Below are 21,412 nucleotides of genomic sequence, written 5' to 3'. Positions count from 1 at the left end.
ATTAAGGTGCCTGGATGAAGCCAAGCCTGGTAGGGAACACGTTTTGTCTCAGCAGCTGAGAGGCAGAGGCAGGCAGATCTCTGTGAGTTTGAGGCCAGCCTCATCTACAGAGTGAGCGTCAGGCCAGCAAGAACTATAGTGAGACCCTGTCTACAAATAAATAAGCAAATAAATACATGTTAGATGGTTTTCTATAATGGAAAAGAAAACTAGAAAGCTTAAGCAAGTTACCAAGTCCTAAGGAAGTTACGTAAGGAAAGTAAAAGATGAGAGTTTCTGTATATGAATCCTGAACTTAAGATTGTCATTGTGTAGTAGTGGTATACACTATGAGGCAGAGACATGCAGAGGCAAGCCTGGTCTGGGCAAGGCTAGCCTGGTCTACATAGTGAGTTTCAGGACATCCAGGGCTACACAGAGAAACCCTGTCTCGAGAAACAAAAACAAAATAGACAAATTTTTAAAAAGTTATTGGTCTGACGTTTACAATTACAAGGACTGGCTTGCAGAATAAAAGTATATTTAATTAAAAATTATTTTTAAAGTGTTTGGTTCTTGCTCCAGATTTATCTGACGGTTACACAGTAGTTAAAAGTACCGGACTGATGTAACTGACCTTCTGGATGTACAATAACCAAACTTGGAGGAATATACTGACGTGATCAGAGAGATTACAGAAGGGACAATGTGTTACTCCTTGCTCTCCAAGGTCAACTAGGTCCCTGGGAACTGTAGGCCATTTCTAGAAGTGTCCTGTAACTGTAGGGAGTTGCCTGTTATCTTGTTCAGGGAGGTCAGAGTGTCCCCACCCAGTGAATTCAACCAGTGCCAAGTCTACAAAGAGGAAGGCCAACACAGACGAAAATTTTCTTCAAAGCATCTAATCAAAGCCACCGTAGCAAGGCCTTTGATTTATCTTCACACAGATGAAACAAATGGTCCAAGAAGGCTAGAGGAGCCAGAAGTTCCTGTAAAGAAAAGCAAGTGACCTTCGAGCAGCCTTGATAGAGTAACAACAGCAATAGTGCATAATTTTGACGACCTGAATGGTTTTAAACACCCAACAGGGAAGGGTAGCCAAAGATTAAAATGACTGCTATGTTTCTTTAGCAGCCCAAGGGCTTGAGCACACTCCCCAGACATTAGACTTAAAGCCATAGACTTATTCAGACTTTCTCGTTAGTGATGTTCTTTTTGATAAGACGAATGCTGCCCAGACATAAGACTCCAGACCCTGGCTCATGGCAGTGCCTACCCGCAGCCAGGAGAGACAGATAGATTCTCAATTGTTTGAATCTAAAATTTAAATTAGAGCTAAAGTTATTCTCTCCCACTTGAGAGGGACATGATTCTGGTTCTAGATGCTTTTAACAGCTATCAAAGTACCTAAAACGGATGCTCAGTTGTTAATTCTGGAGACCAGTCTTGAAGGCCAAAGGGAAATGAGAGGCCACTCTTGTGAGCCCACCAAGAGATTGTAATGGACTTTGACTAGGGCATTTTAAAGATATTCTCTGTCCTGGATTCTCCTGGTTCCCTGCATAGGGCTTGTTAAAGATGATGATAATGATAATAAAATAATTATTATTACTAATTTTTGCCTTTTCTTCTCCCTGACATCTCTTTTCTAGGTTCCAGTCAAGGACTTTCCTTTCCAACTTGTCTGTTATACAAATGGAACTACCAATGAACTTTTGAGGTCTTTTAGATAGACGCACTGGTGGGGTTCTCTAACCACCACATCCAGCACTGCACCCTCCCACACCCCGTGTCTGCTGGAGGAAGGCAGATCTGTAGTTATCCCAATTTCATAGTGGCCTTTAGTTCAGAAGCAGGAATGATGTAACGAAGATGTCAAAATAGTCCAGGCAGTCTAGGATACAAAGACCCCAAAGAAATGTAACCAACTTCTCTCTTGGCTAAAAGCAGTGTTCTTGCAACTCATCTTCGCCAGAGGCTAGAGATGCCAGAAGTGTTTTACTGGTTCCGTTCTCACATCTGGTTCCCAGGGTTACCTCTTTAGAGAAAAATGCCCAGTCATAAGAATGGAATCTAAAGCCTGAACAGTCCAGTCAGTCACCTGGCCAAAGGGTCACCTCTATCTAGCAAGATTGACTCACAATGCTAAAAAGACTGCCAGAATGATAAATTCCTTCTAAAGGTTTGGGTGGGGACTGGAGGAAGGGCTAAGACCCTCATTTCAATTCCCAGCACTCACATGGAGCTCACAATTGTCCATCATGGGATCTGATGCCTTCTGGTGTGCAAGCAGACATGGGGACGAAGCACCCATATACATAAAACCATAAATCTTTAGAAGCTTGTCCAGCGTTTCATTGGAATTGCCCTCACCAAATAATCCCTAGTCACTTATCAACAATTTACTGTTCTTTCTCTAGACTTCAGAAGGTTAGCACATTCTGGCTGAATTTTAAGGAAAAATTTAAATGTATTAATAAAAAGGTAGGAAAGCATGAGGCACTTTTTTTTTTCTATCAAAGTTGGCTAGTTTACACAGGGCCAGTATTTCATAAACTTCCCGTTTGTATTGTGGGAAACTCTGGGGAGCGTCGGTTGTCCAGCCTTTGAACAGTCCTGAGATTTGGCTCTTTATGACACGCTTCCCCTTTGGCCCATCTGTGTCAGACTGTGAGGACAAGCTCCCATGAATGGAGTGAGACACACTGCACTAGAGGAAAAACACCTGCATCAGAATAAAAAGTAACAAAACTTCCTTCCAATAGCTTGCCTGCTTTGCATCATGGCTTACCCTATCTTCAAAACGAAAATGCCTTGCCTGGTGACTTTCACTTTGCTCCTGTATTTCTTTGCGCGACACTAAGAATATTACTTATTCAAGGATGTGGTGGGACACGCCTTTAATCCCAGCACTGAGGAGGCAGAGGCAGGCAGATGTCTATGAGTTTGAGGCCAACCTGGTCTCCAGAGTGAGTCTAAAACAGCCAGGGCTCTAGTTACATAAAGAAACTCTGTCTCAAAAATAAATAAATAAATAGATTATATGTATATTTACATATATATATAGATATATATGAATATTACTTTTCTACACTATCAACGTCCTAATCCTGCTACCATGTAGTCATGTAAAACTCTTAAATTTCTTCAATTTGTCACTTTAGGAAAAGAAAAACTTTTTATACTCCCTGTGAATTCAGCAATCAAAACTGTGAACTAAGTTTACCGTGTGAGGATTAAGAGAAGAAAGGACGCCAACTTTATTACAAACATGGGGAATATCACGGGTACGAAGAGTAAATGTTCCCAAGTAGGTAAGATCTGGAAGCCTCTCTGCTTTCTTCACAGGGGATGGGGCAGGGGATATCGACAGCTTGGAGATAGGCGTGATTTGTAGGGGAGATGAATGGGCCACAGGATAGCGGGTTTGAACTGTACTTGGGAAAGTCTATCCGGATGTGTGGACCTCCAGCCTCTCCCACAGAGTGGATTAATCCATGCTTGATGAGATTCTCAGAGCCGTTCAGGGCAACTGTTCACTGTTTCGGTTTCCCAAGATTAAGTTTTGGGTAGAAAAGGAAAATTCAGAGAAAGCCCTCCCCCCCCAGCATTTGCTGTTTCCTAGTGAGTTCCTTGTGCATTCCTACCTTGGGTTTTTGAAGAAATTAACTTGGAAAATTATTGAGGAAAGAAGAGAACAGGGAAGCTTGGGCAGACAAAGAAGGTCTACGACCACCTACACGGTCCCTGTCCGGGGATTCAAGGCCGTGAGGGAAAGGCGGTTTAGAGAAAATAACACAGATGTGTGAAAGGTCGGGCCAGCAAAGGAAGAACAGAGAATTTGATTTTTATTCACCAATCTTCATGAAGAGATCTACAAGAAAATAACTCCCGCTGTCTTGGTTAGCGTTACTATTGCCGTGATAAAACATTATGACCGAAGCCACTTGGGGCGGAAAGGGTTTATTTGGCTTACACTTCCACACTGGAGTCTATCACTATCCGCAATCAGGGCAGGAATCTGGAAGCAGAAGCTGATGCAGAGGCCATGGAGGGGTGCTCCCTGAAGGCTTGCTTTCCCTGTCTTGCTCAGCCTGTTTTCTGAAAGACTCAAGACCATCACCCGCAGTGGGCTGGGCCCTCCACCATCAGTCACTAGTTTAGAATGTCCTGCAGGCTTGCCTCCAGCCCTGAATGTATAGAAGCATTTTCCTAAAAAAATAAAATAAAAAAAAAGAAGCATTTTCCTAACTGAGGTTCCCTCCTCTCAGATGACGCTAGTCTGCGTCAAGTTGACATAAAACTTTCCAGCACGCCAACTAAACTCAAGATCTAACCACAGGATATTTAGTTGTGTGCTTACACGTTCTGTGAAATACCAGCTTTCTCCAAACAGAGCAAGTCAAAGTGACCACCCCAAAATAATGGGCGTCTCCAAATGCATCTTTGAAAGAGGAGGAAGATGTGATTATGAGGCCTGTACCCCAATGAGGAGGTAGAAGGAGGGTTGAGGCTATAGCCTAGCCTGGCTTACATAGTGAGACTATGTCTTTTTTTTTTTTTTTTCAAGTAAATTGATAAATTAGTTGCAAAGTAATAAACCAAGAAGGAAGGCCACCAACCGGGCTCCTTTGTATGTTAATTTCACTCAGCACAGTTAGAATGTGACCTGCACAGATTCCAGTTTCTGTTTACAAGGCACTCCTAGTCTGTTGGTGATATTCGTGGCGTCGACCGACCAACTGCCCATTAAAATATTCCAGGAAAAAAAAAAAACAAAAACAAGAAAACCCTCAAATCAAAACATATTCATTCATGCCTGAGCACTGTGTTGCAGCCACAAGCCTCCGACTGCAGCTGAAGACGAGAGAGCTTGAGATTGTTTGAATCTGAAACGTTGCTTTTTGTTTGGTTTGTTTTGTATCGTTTCCCTGTGGGGACAGGATCGCTTGCAGCCCAGAAGAACTCTTGTTGTTTGAGGATGCTCTTGAACTCTTAGCGTCCTTTGCCCCCACCTCCCAACGGTTCCATTCTCTCCATCCTTCCTAGGCGGGTTACAAACTTAGTAACCATTTTTTTTTTCCCCAATCTTAGGCCAATTTCGTACTTTCACACAAGCTTTCTTTAAGACTTGCTGGCGGCTGATCCTTTCTCTTTCCCAGCCCCCAAACGTCAGGGCACCCATCTCCCTCCTTTGCATGAAAAGGTCCCCTGAGTTCTGGCTGGGTATCTCTGTGGTCCTCGCGTCATAGGAAATTTAGCAGCGTTCACACGGAGGAACCGCTAACCTACCTGCCTGCTTACAGCTACTAAAACCTACATTTTAGAAGTTTTTGTAAATTTTGGTTACAAAGTAGGAACTGTTTTGTTATGCGCGATGTCTGTTATCTCTATTGAGAAGCCCCACCCACATCTGGTCACATTTCATTTGAGTTTTACGTATTTGCCATTATTTGCCGCTTGGCCGCGTGGCCTAATGGATAAGGCGTCTGATTCCGGATCAGAAGATTGAGGGTTCGAGTCCCTTCGTGGTCGATGTGTTTTTTTCTTCCTATCTTTTCTTGTTTCGTTCTTTTCTTCTGGGAATTTGAAAGATAGTTTCCTCCCTTTAGCACTTGCATCTTTGCCTGGCTTCTGGCTAGGGCCTCGAGATGAACTCTTATTTAACTGTAAACCTAGGATGCTTACTGTTTAACATGTGCTTTAGAGAGAAAAAGACGAAAATTTCCCAGGGCTTCCTTCTGAAACAATAGCTGAACAAGAACACCGATAGCCCTACTAACAGTGAAAGAAGAAATTTCACCTGGCCTCAACTCTAGACAAAGAAGGACAGTCAACAAGGAATGCTGCGGGCAGGAAAAATAGTCTTCCTCAGGGAAGAGACCCCTATTGGTTATCCAGTGTCAAGTGGCCAGCTCTGAAATATATACATAAAGGTAACATCATATGGACTGAGCAGCCTGTTAACTTATATGTTTAGGGGTGTGTGTGTGTGTGTGTGTGTGTGTGTGTAAAACAAGGAGGGTGGGGAGTACATGGGAGGGGTTGGAGGGAGGAAAAAGAAAGGAAAATAGATGCAATTATATTTTAACTTAAAAATAAATAAAACTAGCACCTGTTCTCAAGAAATTTGCTTCTTGTGTCCACAGCAACAAAATCAATAAACACTGAGGTGTTGATGATGGGGGATGAAATGTTTGTAGTCTTCTGAAAATTAAAAGGCTGAGGGGAAGCTCACACGGCTTAGCGAGTGATCAGAGGCCCCAGGTTTGATTCTCAGATAGCCCAGGATATCCTGGAACTCATTCGGCAGACCAAGCTGGCCTTGAACTCATAGAAATCAACCTGACTCTGCCTCCCAAGTGCTGAGATTAAAGGCATGCACCAAATGCATATATACTTTTTGATGTTGTTTGAGAGAAGGTTTCTCTGTGTAGCCTTGTCTGTCCTGGACTCACTTTGGAGACCAGGCTGGCCTGGAACTCACAGAGATCAACCTGCCTCTGCCTCCCAGGTGCTGGGATTAAAGGCATGAGCCACCACTGCCTGGCTGCTACATTTTTTGTTTTAATGCACAAATTGTATTATTCATCATCTATACCATCCTATAGTCAACAGAATGCTAGAACATCTCACTCATCTAACATAACTTGATGCATATTGATCAATTTCTCCTCATCTTTGCATATTCTAGATTTTCCCAGACTCAATAACTACTATTCTGTTGCCAACTGCCATGAGTTCAATATTTTATACATGTGAGCGAAATCACATGGTACTTATCTTTCTGTGCGTGCCTTATTTCACTTAACGTAATGAAATATCGACTAGGGACACATCTTGTTTGCTATATTGCAAGGTCTTGGGGTTTTGTGCCAGCACTGTTTTAAACGGCAGATAGCAAAGCCCTTTTATGCCTGAACTGCATTCTGTGGTGTCTATGAATCACATTCCTTTCATCCATTCATCACTTAGTGCTTGCCATGAACTGACTGTAGCCAAGTGCTGCGGTCTCCTTAACACACCGACTTCATTTCCTTAGACAATGTACCCAGAGGATTGCTAAGTCTAACTTTGGTTTAATGTAGTTTTTGAAACAGGTCTGGGTCTCACTGTGTTGCCCAAGATGGTCTCAAACTCCAGGGCTCATTGATTCTCCTGACTTAGCCTCCTGAGAAGCTGGACTACAGGCTCTTGGCAACACCTAGCTAGCCTCCACACTGTTCTCCATGTGCTCATTTGCATTCCCATTGACAATATGGTTCTCCTCTCCCTGGGTCCTCACCAGCACTTGTAATCACTTGTCATTTTGATCACAGACATTCTTACTGAGATGAGGTGCTGTTTTATTGTGAATTTTGGTCTTGTTTTTGTTATTTCTTTTGTTGATGTTGTTGTTTTTGAAACACGGTCTGGTTTTTGAAACTCTGGCTGGCCTGAAAATCCTGACTCGGTCTCTTGGGTACTGGGATGACAGATGTGTGACACCACACTCACTTTTCTGTGTGATGCCGACTTGTACTTCCTTGATGGCTAGTGATGTTGAATATTTTTATATGTCTTTTGTTAAGTACAAATAGAACAGAGTATGTTTAATATCCATAGGCATAAAACTCCAGTGGTGGGAGGGGGGAACAAGCACTAAATTATGGAAGATTTTTTTAGATTCATGAACAGTAGCAATCAATGCTATTAAAAGGCTAAATCAATAATGAATAACAACAACAACAATGCCAGGCATGGTGGCGCGTGTCTTTAATGCCAGCATTCCAGAGCACTTACTGCTCTTGCAGAGGACTGGAGTTATGTTCCCATCACCCCTGTCAGGTGGCTCACACCTGTAGCTCCAGCTCCACGAGATCCAACACCCCTCATTGGTCTCCACAGGCACCCAAACACACATGCTTATACATAGACATGCAAACACACACAAATAAAAATAAGATAAAAATATTTAAAATATCCCGAATTTTATAGGGAAAGACAAATGCTGAAACAACTGTACAATCGCATGAAATTTACTGCAAAATGGATCACAGACCTAATAAAAAGATGCGAAGCTGTAGCCTGGCATGGCAGCTCCTGGGAGGCAGAGACAGGCAGATCTTTGCTCAGGCCGGCTTAAGGATGCATCATGCGGTCTGATCTTAAAACAATCGCAGCTTGAATTTCCAGGGCTGCAGGTGGCTCCTGATGATTTAACCTGCATAAGGTCCCATAGCTCCCTTTCCAGGGGATTTGACAGCAACTTCTGGCCACAGTGGGCACCACGAAGGCACATGGTATACATACACACATGTGGGCAAAAACACTCACACAGGTGAAATAAAAATAAGTCTTGTCAAAAAGAGTAAATACAAGTGTATATTTGTCTTTTGGCAGATACTGCAATTGCTATTGTGTGCCAGTAATGAATAAAGCAGACAAGACTCTGCTTTCTTGGAGGTTATGCGCTGGCTGGGTTAGGTACTGGACTATGAGGTAGGGGAGGCCGTGTCTACTGTAGTAGACTGTGCTGAGACCTGAGTGTGTTGGAGACGTAGAAGGTTATTTAGGAAGGGTTCCCGATTGACCGTCTGCATCCAGGCTGCAAACTTAGCATTTGGAGCACATGGGTCTTGGTGGGAATAAAGCAGAATCTCATGGAAGCAGGCTCCAGAAAGAAGAAGCTGCTGTTTCTTTCCCTTTACTCCTGTTTGTGGCCTCCTCCTCTCTTCTAGCCACGTTTTTCTCTGACCCAGCAGCTGTAAGACTTTTTAAGTGTGCACGATAATCCTGGAGATGAAACCAAAATTCACACTACCAGAACTCACCCCGGAGTTCAGACTCTAGAGCTCTAAAGTAGCACTGCCCTATACACCAGGACCAAAAACAGCCTAGAGAGGAAAGGGTTCATTTCAGCTCACAGTTGTAGCCCCTTATGGAGGGAAATCAGAGCAAGACATCAAGGCAGGAACTGAAGAAGGGGCCGTGAGGAATCCTACACACGGGCTTCCTTCTCATGGCTTGTTCAGCCTGCTTGATAAACTACCCTGCTCAGTGGGAGCACTGCCCACCATGGACTAGACCATTCTACAGTGGTCAGTAGTCAAGAAAATGCCTCCGCAGACTTGCCCACACACCATCCGATGGGGGCATTCTCAGCTGAAGGTCTCTCTTCCCAGATGCCCCAAGTTTGTGTCAAGTTTGCAAAACAAACACCCCAAACAGCACAGGGATCTTGGTGAACAGAAACCCCAGCATAATTTTGAAATCTTGATGCTAACTATGTTAAATAGCTAAATAAGCTGTGTTCACGTCCTCTCTACTTTTTCAATATTGAGATTTTCTTTATTAAATGATAGTAATAAAAAAGCCAGTTATGTATGGATCTAGGCAGTGGCATTACACGTCTTTAATCTGCACTCAGGAAGCAGATGGATCTGTGTGAGTTCAAGGCCAGCCTGGTCTATAACGCAAGTTTCAGGCTACACAGAAAAACCCTGTCTCAAAAAAAACAAAAAACAAAAAACAAACAAACAAAAAAAAAAAACAGCCAATCAAACAAGCAAGCAAACAAAAGTCAGGTATGATATTGCATATTGCACATTTGTAATCAAAGCATTTTACATGCTGAGGCAGGAGGATTGTGAAACTCTAGCGCAAATGCCAGGAAAAAAGTAAAAAAGAGGAAAAAGGTGAAACAGTAAATTAGAGTTAAGCATTGAATTGTAACCTTCCCTTCCCCCCTGCAAAAAAAAAAACAAACAAACAAAAAGAAAACCTTTTTTGTTGATAACAACCACCACCAGCAATGTGACAATTAGAAAGTGGTCTTTTCTCTAAGGAGGTTAACTGAGTTCGGTGATGCTGTGAGAGTGGAGGTTCCATGATGGAAGCAATGAATGCTTAGACGGGAGAGGGGTCTCCCTTCTATGCCATGTGAGGACATAGCAAGAGGCTGACCATTTACGGTTAGGAAAAGAACCTCAAGAGGAACTGACTCCAAGGGAAACTTCATCCTTTACACCACCGGAACTGTGAGAAGATTCATTTCTGTGGTTAAGCTTCCCAAGCCCCAAGGTCCTGGGCAGGAGCTGCCCCAGCTGCTGCAGGATGGGGTCTTTGCTGTGCTTACTGGGCGGCCGCCAGTGGGGAAGAGTTCTGGGTGCCTTAATGCCCAGGTGTCTCTTGATGACAAAACCAGGAAACAATCTTCCCAGCGTGGAATTTCTTCCCATGATGCTGATTTCCTGTTTCCAAACACATCTTTTGTCACCTTCAAATCATGGGTCCCATAGGTTCCTCTGTAACTTGGAGTGGTGGAGCTGCAGTTTAGCTCGGCTTTAAGGAATTCTTTAAACTCTTGATTCTCTTTCTGGTGTGCATAGGAGGAAACTCTACCAGACATCAAACGCATCCTAACAGAAAACAAACTAAGAAACTACCATATTAGAAGCTAGAACCGAAAATCATCTCTATGCTGTCAAACGATGATTTTCGGACTAGTTCACATGCAAAGGAAGTCTGTAAGACATAATATATCACAGACAGGTCCTTGAAAAAGAAGTCTTCCTTATCTAACTCCAAAAAATTAACCCATCTTTCCTATATAGCAACACTTGGTTGGGGAAATTTGACTTGTGGGTCTATCCCTACCAAAAAGCCTGATCTCTCCCTGTTTATATAACAAGTTTCCCATTAAAGTAGCCCCCGGAACGTTGGGAAGTGATTTCGCAAACCTTTGAGGAAGAGGGGAAGGTACGAGGACAAAGCTGCCGGGCTGGTCCAGAACTCACGAGGAACTCTCCTAAGCTTCCCAGGGGTTCCCAGGGGTCGGCCACCTCCAGCAGCACTTGTTCTTAAGGTAACAATATTGCAACAGGTTGAGATGAAAAAGCCAAGTAATGTGTCTCCCAGTGAACTCTGGTGGGGTTGGGGGTGGGGGGTGAGGGATGGGGGCGGGGGTGGGGGAGGGGAAGGGGAAGGTGAGGGAGGGTGGCGGACTGGCCCACGCCTTTAATTCCAGAATTTGGGAGACAGAGGCGCTGGGGGGCGGAGGCGAGGGAACTGCGATTCCGCCCGCCGCCCGCACGGGGGCGCCATGGAGGCCGCCGAACCTGGGGGTCGGCGGAGCAGACGGTCGCCTCCCGGGATCGTATCACCGGGACCGCCGCTCGGTTTCCTTCGCGGTCCGCGATCGCTTCCGCAGGCCGGCGGCGCGGCAGAACGAGTGTCCGCGTCTTCGAGACCGGCCGTGCTTTCGCTTCTCTGGTGGCGGTCGGCTGCTCCGGTGGGAAGGGTTTCAAAGCCGGTTTTAAAACTACGAGGTTCGGTGTCTGCGAGGCAGGGGCTCGGGTTAGTACACGGCGAAACTGTAAGAAAAAAAAGAAAAGAAAAAGTCATCCTGTGTCAGAAGTGGGATTCGAACCCACGCCTCCATACGGAGACCAGAATCCCCGACCAGGGAAGCTGAGCTTGAGTCTGGCGCCTTAGACCACTCGGCCATCCTGACACATGGGAGGAAGTGGCACATATTTTACTGATACAGAGACCGCCGCGCACTACTTGAACTGTGACGTGTCTGTGGCTAGGTTCAGGGAGCAGGCATACGGATTTGCAAATCTTAATCAACTCTGGACACATAGAATTTTATGTTTGTTTTTATCAGCACAAAAGTAATGTTTTGTTTTGTTTTACTTTCTGCAAAGATCAAGTCTTTGCAGAATGATTTGGGGCTAGCATACCTTATCTTAGATTTCCAGGCTCTTGTTTTCATAATATATTTTTAATGATTAGAAAAAAATAATTGAGGGTCCAGTGAACAATGAGCCTTTTTCCAACATACAAGCTCTGTTGTATTTTCTTTCACAAGCCATTGCTCTTTGCAAGGAAGTTTATATGGGAAGTGATACCGGACGAGGCATCGTTATAATTAATGATCATAATTAAGGCACCTCTTGTAATTAATTTTTTTCCTAATTGCAAAGTTCATATGAATCGCAGAAAATAAAAATGTCAGAGCTGAAAACTGTCCAGTCTCGTATCTCAGCCATAACTGCTACTAACATTTGCCATAATTACACTAATTTTTGCAAAAACAAACAAAACCCCCAAATGGCCATGTGTGGGGCCCACATTGTCCATTTGCAACACACTCACACACACACACACACACACACACACACACATCTGTTCTAAGTGAGTGGTTCATCCCTTGGAAACCCTCCATCTCCAAAACTATTCACATCATGATTCATAATAGTAGCAAATTACAGTTATGAAGTAGAAACAAAAATAATTTTACGGTTGGGGTCACCACAACATAAGTTGCTGCATTAAAGAGTCACCGCATCAGGGAGGTTGAGAACCATCCTTCTAACTAGTCACATATTCTTTGGCACAAATTTTAGTAACTGAAGGTATGTTGACCTGGAATGGTCTCTACAGGCTCACGTGCTTGAATGCTTGGTCCTCAGTTATTCAGACTGTTTAGGAACGGTTAGGGGTGTGGTCTTATCAGAAAAGGTGTGGTGCTGCGTGTTATATTTGAAAAAGTCCACGCAATTCCCAGACAGCTCCCTCTCTCTGACTCCAAATTTCAGAAGAAGACATAAGCTCTTAGCTGCTGCTATAGAACCTGCCTGCTGCCAAGCTCCTGGCCATGACAGTCATAGACTCTAATTCTGTAGAACCATAAGCCCCAATAAACATTTTCCTTTATCTGATGCTTTGTCACCGTATTAGAAAAGTAAGTGAGACAGTTTCAACTGCCTTACAAAATCACCAGATCAAAGTTTGTTGATTTATAATCAATACTAACCAACTGCCTGACAATAATAATAATAATAATAATAATAATCTAAACCTGACCAAAAAAGGATGCTAGCGTTAAACAAGAAACTTAAAGATATCTTTTTTTTTTAATCACGCACACAAAAAAAGAGAAACCAAAACATCTTAAGAGATTAAACTGGATTTTTAATAGATTTACAAGGCTTAGCATCCATGTTAGATTTTTATACTTCCTCTGTAAATTGCTTTCTAAGCTCTCATTTTTAAAAACCCTTGTTGTATATGTAACATGTTTTCCTTGCATGTATATGTTGCTGATTGAAGCCACAAAGCTGGAGAGAGACCGAAATGTGTAACCCGAAGACCTGTAAGGCTGAAAAAAATCCCAAACATTACACCTCTCATCTTATTCTGAGCAGTCTTCCTAAAAAGCCTGGGGCTAACCTGGAGCTTGCTCCTGGGTCCAGGCTTGGTTTCTCCGTGTTGGTGTTTTCAGCGATAGTGCCCTGCTCTCTAATTGTGGTGCGCAACCAAGAGTGATAGAAATAGCCTGAGTCGTTTGGGGTCTATAGTCTTCCTAACAAATAGCTAATAGGGAAGTATCCCACGCCGGGCTCTGAGCTCTTCACTTCATAACCTCTGTCATCGGAAGGACGCATTTTCTACTCATGCAGGGTACTGTGTTCAAACTCCTTTTTAAAAAATCATGCTTTAGTTACCTTACAAACAGTAAGTTTCCATAAGGGTTGTCATGAATCCTCCATTTTGTTTAACCCACTTCACACTTGCCTCTCCCCGTCTTTCTGTCCCCAGAAATCTTACATTAATTTTTAAAGGCTAATTTTCTGGTTCTGTGTGTGTACCTGTGTTTCGTGCCTGTCATGTTGTGCGGGTGCTCATGAAGGCCAGAAGAGGCCGGGGTTACAGGTGTTTAGGAACTGATATGGATGCCGGCAGCGAGATTCTGGCCCTTTCCAAGAGCAGCAAACGGTCCTAAACTCGGGCTATCTTCTCCAGCCCCAAAGCCTACATTTTAACGAAAGCGTATTGTACATGAGGGGATCTTAAAAAGTCTGGCAGATTACTGGAGGAGGTGGTGGAGATCAAGCCAACAGGTGACTCCACCAGTTAGAAACAGGAAAAGAGCACACAGTTGTAACCCTGAAGGCTGTGGCAGGAGGACCAGGAATTCGCTATCAGTCTGGATTACATAGGCGGCTCAGCGCCAGCTTAGATATGTTAACACTCTGTCTCAGAAAACCAGACCAACTTAAACCAACCCAACCCCAAAGCCTTCATTCTCTTCCCTGTCACATAATGAATTATGGGGACTGAACCCAAGTTCTTGCCATGGTAAGAACTCAGCACTGGTCCAGCCTCCCACGACCTTTAGAAAGAAGCTCATCAATTACCTGATTTTCCCATATCATGTCCAGGATTTACTTCTGGGTAATAGGGGAAGTTTGAAGTGAAGATGAAGTGAAATTCAAAACAAGATTGAACACGGATGGGTAACTGGTGAAGTTGGGAGATGGTGCAGGAGTTTTGTTTTTCATTTGTGTTAAACACTTATACTCAAAAGGCCATCGGTTTGATTTACAGTACCAGACAGAGATAGATAGATAGATAGATAGATAGATAGATAGATAGACAGACAGATAGACAGCTTTCACTTCCCCCTACTTTTCTCTTCCTGTGTATCACAAACCTTGAACTGGATTTAGAGACCACACCTCATAGCCTCTCTGCATATGCTGTGACTGAAGAGCCTGAAGTGCCTACTGTGGCTACCTTAAATGCCCCTACTGCATTTCCAACCCCCGATTCAAAGCTAACCCCGCAGAAGGCGGATCCAGGCAAACTTACCCTTCAATACAGAGCAAGAGGTGCAACCAAGAGCATGGGACCTTTGGTTTTGTCAACCTGGCGATATCTAGAATCAACCAGGAAGAGCGTCTCAAGAAGGAACTGTTTGGATTGGGTTGGCCTGTGAAGGACTTTTTTTTTTTTTTTTTCATTGATGTGCATGGGGTTTCCTGTCCGTCCATGTCTGTGTGCCGTGTGTGCCTGCTGCCCAAGGGCACTGGATCCCCTTGAAGTTACATGGTTACGAGCTGAAGTGAGGGTACTGGGCCATCTCATCAGCCCTAGCAAGACATTTTGCTTGGGCTGAGGTGGGGTGATCCACCCTGGATGTAGGCAGCATCTTCTCCTGGGCTGTGCTGCTCACTGAGGAGGAGCCAGCTGAGCACTGGCAAGCATGCAGCCATGTCCTCTGTGCTTGGCTGTGGGTCTGACTAGCTGCTTCAAGTCCCTGCCACTCTGGCTACCCTGTCCTGATGGGCTGTAACTGGCAATTGTGAGTGAAAACAAATTCTTTCTCCTCTAAGCTTTGTTTACTGGGGTGTTTTTTTTTGTTTGTTTGTTTTTGTTTTTTTTTCCCTCTCTCTGTAGCCTTTGCTGCCTTGTAGACTCGCTTTGTAGACCAGGCTGGCCTTGAACTCAGATATACGACTGCCTCTGCCTCCTGGAGTGCTGGGATTATAGGCATGTGCCACCAAGTTTTCTTTTCTTTTTTTGTTTGTTTGTTTGTTTTTTGTTTTATCATGGAAATTTTAAGTAAGACTAAAGCAGGACAATAGTGTCAATGTGTTCACACACCTTGAAATCTAACCTAGTAGAGTCAATTCCTCAATAAGAGTCCCACCAGTTTGTGCGTTGCTCATTATTTTTCAGAGTCCTCAGACAGGAGGAAGTTTTCGGTTAAACAAGGGACAAGGATTTTAGTGACTTAATTATATAATCACAACACAATTTATTCCTGGACTGAGCCATCATCGGTTTCGTGGCCTCAAGAAAAAGTACAATAGTCTATGCATTAGCTTAGTGATGAAGTCTTGCTTTGCATGATTACAGTTCAGGAGTGTGCCGCTGAGCCTGGCTTGATTGTAACATTTTCTTTTTTATTTTTATTAATTACAGTTTACTCACTTTGTATCCCAGCTGTAGCCCCCTCCCCATCCCTTCCCAATCCTACCCTTACTCCCTCTTCTTCTCCTATGCCCCTCCCCCAGTCCAATGGTAGGGGAGGTCCTCCTCCGCTTCCATCTGACCCTAGCCTATCAGGTCTCATCAGGACCGGCTGCATTGTCTTCCTCTGTGGCCTGGCAAGGCTGCTCCCTCCTCAGGGGGTTGGTGATCAAAGAGTCAGCCACTGAGTTCATGTCAGAGGCAGCCCCTGTTCCCCTTACTAGGGTATCCTCTTGGATACTGAGCTACCATAGGCTACTTCTGTGCAGAGGTTCCAAGTTATCTCCATGCATGGTTCTTGTTTGAAAAAGAAAAAGACCCCTCTGCCCAGATTTTTTTGGTTCTGTTGCTCTCCTTGTGGAGCTCCTGTTCTCTCCAGGTTTTCCTGTCTCCCCCTTCTTTCATAAGATTCCTTGCGCTCTGCCCAAAGTTTGGCTATGAATCTCAGGACATGTTCTGACACCATGCTGGGTAGAGTCTTTCAGAGGCCTTCTGTGATACGCTCCTGTCCTGTTCCCCATTTTCTCCCTCTTTTAATGTCTGTCTCATTTGACTTTCTGAATGAAGATTGAGCATCTTATCCAGGTTCCTCCTTCTTGATTAGCTTCCTTAGGTGTACAGAATTTAGTATGATTATCCTATATTATATGTATAATATCCACTTATAAGTAAGTATATGCCATGTGTGTCTTTGTGCTTTTGGGATACCTCACTCAGGATGTTCTTTGATTGTAACATTTTCAAAGACAGAAGTTATGTCATCTGTGTTTCCCCAGGAGTCAGGTTCATTTGCAGCATCCAAAACTTGCTAATTATGTATTTGAGTCAAAGGGTCATTATCTTTCATTGACGAAGAGGCAATACCATCCCTGGCACAATAGGGAGCATTTAAGGTTTTTATTGGAGGGAGGTAATTCTGCTGTACATATCCTTTATTCTGGACTTGTGATAACAAGTAGCAAATAACTTTCTTTTAATTAATTTATTTCATGCATATGAATGATTTGTTTTCATGCACACACCAGTATAGGGAACCATTACAGATGGTTGAGTCACCACGTGGTTGCTGGGAATTGAACTCAGGACCTCTGGAAGCGTCATTTCTCCAGACCACCAACAAATAACTTTCATTAACTATTTGACAGCTATTTGTCCTTCACTTCATACTGCCTTTAAATGGTTGAGAATTATCATCCAAAATCATCTATTCTAAATGTATTTGGTGCAAGGTAGGACCATGTTTAGTTTCCCTTTATCCTCTGAGCATCTTTTATAGGCCTCCTTTTACTCTGGGAGAAGGTGCTGTGCCAGGAAGAAAAAAAAAAATCAGCTCAAGGCAACAAAAGAATTAAGAGTTACTAAACCCTAATACATAATTAACTAGATGCTCCAAGGACCAGGAACCTGAAGAATCTTACTGATCCTCATGTCTGTGTTTAGAGTTCATATCCTGATTCAGTGAATGAAAAGGTGGTTCATGCTGGGTTAGGGTAGTGAACGCCTTGGATCCCAGCACCGGGAAGGCAGCGGCAGGCAGATCTCTGTGAGTTGGAGGCTAGCTTGGTCTACAGAGTAAGTCCCAGAACAGGACTGAAAAGAAAAAGCTGCTTACCTTTCTGCAGATGAATACATTCAGAATTAGTTTCAGGTTCGCTTAGATTTAAAACAAAAGTGAAAGTTTTACCTGCATGTATGTATGTGCACCACATCTCTGTCTGGCACCTGTGAAGGTCAGAAAATGGCATCAGATCTCTGGGACCTGGGATACCGAGAACCAAACCAGGGTCCTCTGCAAGAGCTCTTTACTGCTGCACCGTCTCTCCAGCCCAGTTTGAGAACCATTTATCCAATTCAAAGCAGCAGGACTTTTCAAAGTTAAAGTCTTAAATACTCATGAACTCACAACCACAGAAAACAGAAGACCAATAACATCACCCCTTGGCTGCTTCCTCTTGCTCATCTTCCCACACACTCAGGTAGTGGCGATCCTTTTATTCATACACTTAAGAACATAACTGATATTTTTCACTCAACATTAAAGTTTACCTTTAACATTCAAAAATCGCCTTCTATAAAAACATGTTTGTGTGCATGTGCACACACCTTCCTCCCCCAGTCTTTCTCTGATACCATGGTGCATGTGTAGGGGTCAGGTAGCTCACCCAGTGCCTTTCCCCTGAGCTATCTTGCAGGCCCAAGTTCACCTCTATACATGTTTTTACCCAAATCAGGAACTTATAAAGGGCAAGGCTGCTTCTCTACTCCAGTTCTGCTTCTAGTGAAAGTATAGCAAGAAGCTGCAGATATTGCAAGGAGGTCTGCTGAGCACGGCGTACATCCTGAGACCCCGCCCGCCCGGAGACCGCCCCACTACTGGGTGGGGGGCGCACCTCGCAGATGGGTACGGAGTGCCCACTTTGTGGAGTTTTCCTTCTTCCCGAGGACTAAGGGAAAGGGGGTGTAAGTCTGACCGAGTCTGTCCCATTTTTGAACGCAGACCTTTTACAGCGGACACTTCCAAGGCAGGTAGCCCAAGCAGGCAGTTAGTCCATTCTGTCCCACACTTCACCTCTATTCGCAACACAAGGGCAACCGACAAGTAGTGTTGAGTTCCAAACACGTGTAAGCATTTATACATCTGTAGAAGCTAACCCAGACTTGCGGAAACCACAGAGTTCCTCATTGACTATTCTATTTTCCTTAAAACCTAAAAAAAAAAAAAAAAAGTTGGGACACTATTCACTTGTTAGGGCACATCTACTAGTGGTCTTCAGAAGACCAGTGCCAGAGCAGGAATGAGCATGTATGAAGGTGTATGTAGCTAAACAATCTAGTATTCTGAGGCCACGGGCAGAAGCAGCTACAACCCTAATTCCTCAAACTGATTTTCTCAGCTTCTTCATTGTAGCAGGAAATCTCACAGAATCATTGTACGTAGGGCAAAAATCTTTGTCTTCCAGAAGTACTCTGACCTTGAAGAAACCATTATAGAAAACAGTGGTTGTTTTCTATAATCTATGGAGTTTTTTCCTGAAGGAGCTTTGCAGCCTTTGTATGACTTTGGTCACAAGAAGGTCCTGGCACACCCAGAATGTCTTGCATTATTGAGTGCAGAAAACAGTTCACAGTAAGGACTCAAATTGTAGGGCATGATTCAGGAAACCTATGGATTAGATAGGGGCTTTGTATGAGGAAATTGTTTTATCCCAAAAACAACTTTCATGAGCAATCAATAAATATGCTCTTGCACAGCTGTTCAAACGTCCAGTTCAAAGCGGCTGGATCTCCTTGCAGCCAGCAAGGCCTTAATTCATGCTTGAGTGACCCTTTCTTTGATCATCCCTCATAACCTAGGAACACTGAAAACTCATCTTCTGCGGTACACGGTGGTATCATTCACAAGCTTGGCATGGTTATTTTGTGTTCGGAAACAGGTTTTGAGCCCTCCAATTTCATAGAAAATTAAACAAACAAACGAACAAAAAAAACCCTCAGCTGGGCATGTGGCTTCTGACTGTAATCCCAGCACCCAAAGGGCCAAGGCAGGAAGGTCACACCAACTGTGAGGCCAGTGTGGGTTCCAAGAGATCCTGCTCAAAAACAAAACCCCACAATAGAAGTCATAAGCAGATAAACAGAGGCCTGGAGACATTCTCCCAGCGAAATGAAAAAGTCAGCCAACACAAGTGCTGCAGGGTATGGATATGCTACAATATCAGCATTACACAGTGACAGGGCACCGAGAACCCAGGTGTATAAACTTCTTGGAAGGGAGCTGTTAGGCAGGAGGGGATTATGTCCCCATACTGGAAAATCAGTAGCCCCTACCACCACTTTTCACCCAGACACAAGAACAGCAACACAAACACACACATTCACTTTATTTCCGAACAGTAGTGTTGGGATACAATCCAGGAATGAAGTTGTGCGAGAGACATCATTAGTGTTTACGAGAAAACGCCAAGAAAACAAGACAAGTCTTGTGACCTCAGTTTCTTGAAAAGCTTGTTCTTGAAGAGCGTTTCTGTACTCCTCCCAGGTGTAGTGGATAGGAGTGAAGAGTTGGTACTTGTTTTACGTCTGTGAAAAAATGTTTTCGGCACATGTGGCTTATCCTTGTGATTGTACACTTTACTTAGGTGCTCTGCATGAACTTGGCTACTGCATGGGACCTTGGCCCATCTCATTACTAGGCTTCATTCTCTCCGCTCCAGGCACCAACTAGAGTGGTGAACACAGCAGGGCTTGTTCAAAGTGACCTTAGCCTCTAACTCCAAGGGCTGTGGGATGGAGTTGTCCCTAATGGCACATGTAAGGAAACACATTGCATCCCTATCCCACAAGAAAGCAATGAAGGCCCGGAGAACTGCTTCAACATTTCCCAGAAATTGAGTATGATGGCCATCACAAACACTGCAGTCTTAGGTGATATGCACCTAACACCAAGACAGACCTTTCAACAGAATGAAGGGAGCAAACAAAGCCACTGGAAGGTCACTGAGGCAGAGACACACTGGTTAAAAATTATGTCACTACATAGGCAGGGCCATTTCTCACCATTAGTGTAAAATAATTGTAACCAAAACTAGGCATTAATGGGGTTAGTAAAATAATTCAGGGTAGAGTACTGCTCCATGAAAGAAAAGCTAGAGAGTGGGAGGAGTCATTCCAACAGTCTGTGGCTCTAACCTGCATTCCCAAAAGACATGGTCCACCCAGAAACATAAATGTCTTAGTTTGTTCTCTGCTGCTATGATAAAACATTAACCAAAGGCATCTTGGGGGAGGAAAGAGTTTATTTGGATTACACTTCCACATTATAGTCTGTCACTGCCTACATATGTACCAGGGCAGCTCAGGGCTGGAACCTGTGGGCATGAACTGAGGGAGAACTTCAGAGACCCTGTTTATTGGGTTGCTGTTTTAAACAGCCCAAGACCATCCACCCCAGCTCAATGAGCTGGTTCTTCCCCATATCAATCATTACTCCAGAAAATGCCCTCATCAGATTTGCCTGCAGGCCGGTCTGACAGAGACATTCTGAGTTGAGGCTCCTTCCTTCCAGACGAGTTTAGCTTGTGTCAAGTTGGCAAAAAACCAATCTCCCAACCGGCCCCTTGTCAATTGAACATACAAACTGATCACTATCAAACCATTGCATTTTCTTTCTTGTTTTCCCCCAAGATCTTGATAATAGCATACACAAAGCACAAAAGCCCCGCAGTGCAAGCGGGAGCTACGCTGGGAGTTTAGGGCACAAGCTGTTCTTCAGGGCTTCCTGGTTTGACTCCCGTCAGGCAGCTCACAACCACCCCTAACCCTCAGGGCACTCTGATACTCCTGGCTTCTGTTGGCACCTGCACTCACGTATACACTTAAAAAGAACAAAAATTATTTTAAAGTTCTACAGTCTGTACTTTAAAAAAACTGAATCTCATTAAGTGGATTCCTGTAAAACAAAAAGAGCCAAGTTACATACTTTCTCACTCCAAGAAAGTAGAACTAGGGAACAGTTACAAACAAATCAAATTAAAGCCAAACTAAAAATAGTGCAAGTAACTGAATGTCCAACATCTGGGACTCATGATCTTCTGGGCTCCAAAGGGCTTCACAGCCTCACCTCTCCAGA

General features: G+C 43.8%; 2 non-coding genes across 2 annotated transcripts; one reads left to right on the top strand and one right to left on the bottom strand.

Moving 5' to 3' along the window:
• Positions 1–5,441: 5,441 nt before the first annotated feature.
• Trnar-ccg (transfer RNA arginine (anticodon CCG)) lies at positions 5,442–5,514 on the top strand. The gene has a single exon. It is a non-coding gene; the product is annotated as a tRNA-Arg (tRNA).
• A 5,854-nt stretch (positions 5,515–11,368) lies between these two features.
• Trnal-caa (transfer RNA leucine (anticodon CAA)) lies at positions 11,369–11,473 on the bottom strand. The gene is made up of 2 exons: positions 11,436–11,473; positions 11,369–11,414 (listed from the first exon to the last, which is right to left on the bottom strand). It is a non-coding gene; the product is annotated as a tRNA-Leu (tRNA).
• Between the last annotated feature and the right edge of the window lie 9,939 nt (positions 11,474–21,412).

This window comes from Meriones unguiculatus, chromosome 19 (assembly GCF_030254825.1).
Source record: "Meriones unguiculatus strain TT.TT164.6M chromosome 19, Bangor_MerUng_6.1, whole genome shotgun sequence".
Classification (NCBI taxonomy): Eukaryota; Metazoa; Chordata; class Mammalia; order Rodentia; family Muridae; genus Meriones; species Meriones unguiculatus.
The sequence above is the reverse complement of the archived record's forward strand: the minus strand, read 5'-3'. Positions and strand labels throughout refer to the sequence as shown.